Raw genomic sequence first — 593 nt, 5'->3', positions numbered from 1 at the left:
GTACGCCGGGTCAAAGCTCCCTTTCTGGCCGTTTCAGCACCAGGGCTGCTTTCCGAGGCGACAAGTCGTTACGGCGCAGCCGGAGGAGGGTGGAAGTGGGACCGCGATGCGTGGGGGTGACCCGACTGCCTTGTTCCTTGCCCCTCTGCTCCGAGCAGTGCCCTTTTTTTCCCCCCTTTTTCTCTTTTTTTTTCCTTTTTAATCCCCCCCCCCAACACGCCTTTTAATGCGCCCCTTGTTTCCCCCCGCTCCCGATCCCTCTCCGTGGCACCGGTGTCCCCTAAACCTGAACGTGCGGGAAAGGGGAGAACGAGGCCGGGGGCCTGCTCGGTGCTCGCCCGCAGGGAGGTCGCCCGGCTCCTCCGCGCCTCTGTCGAGGACACGGACACGGACACGAGTGGGGATGGCCCACGGGGGGGGAGGGCAGGGAGCAGGACCCCCACGGATGCTCGGCGGCTGTAGGGCTCGGGGAGGGGAGATATCCCCGGGCCCGTGTGCCGGCTCCGGCTGGAGGCGAGGGCTGCTGTTTCACGGGTTGCTCGCAAAGACGGGGAAGGCGTTTTTTTGGACGGGCCGGGGCCCGTGTGCGCGTG

Source organism: Apteryx rowi, unplaced genomic scaffold (genome assembly GCF_003343035.1).
Source record: "Apteryx rowi isolate R43461 unplaced genomic scaffold, aptRow1 scaffold_167, whole genome shotgun sequence".
NCBI lineage: Eukaryota > Metazoa > Chordata > Aves > Apterygiformes > Apterygidae > Apteryx > Apteryx rowi.
The sequence above is the reverse complement of the archived record's forward strand: the minus strand, read 5'-3'. Positions refer to the sequence as shown.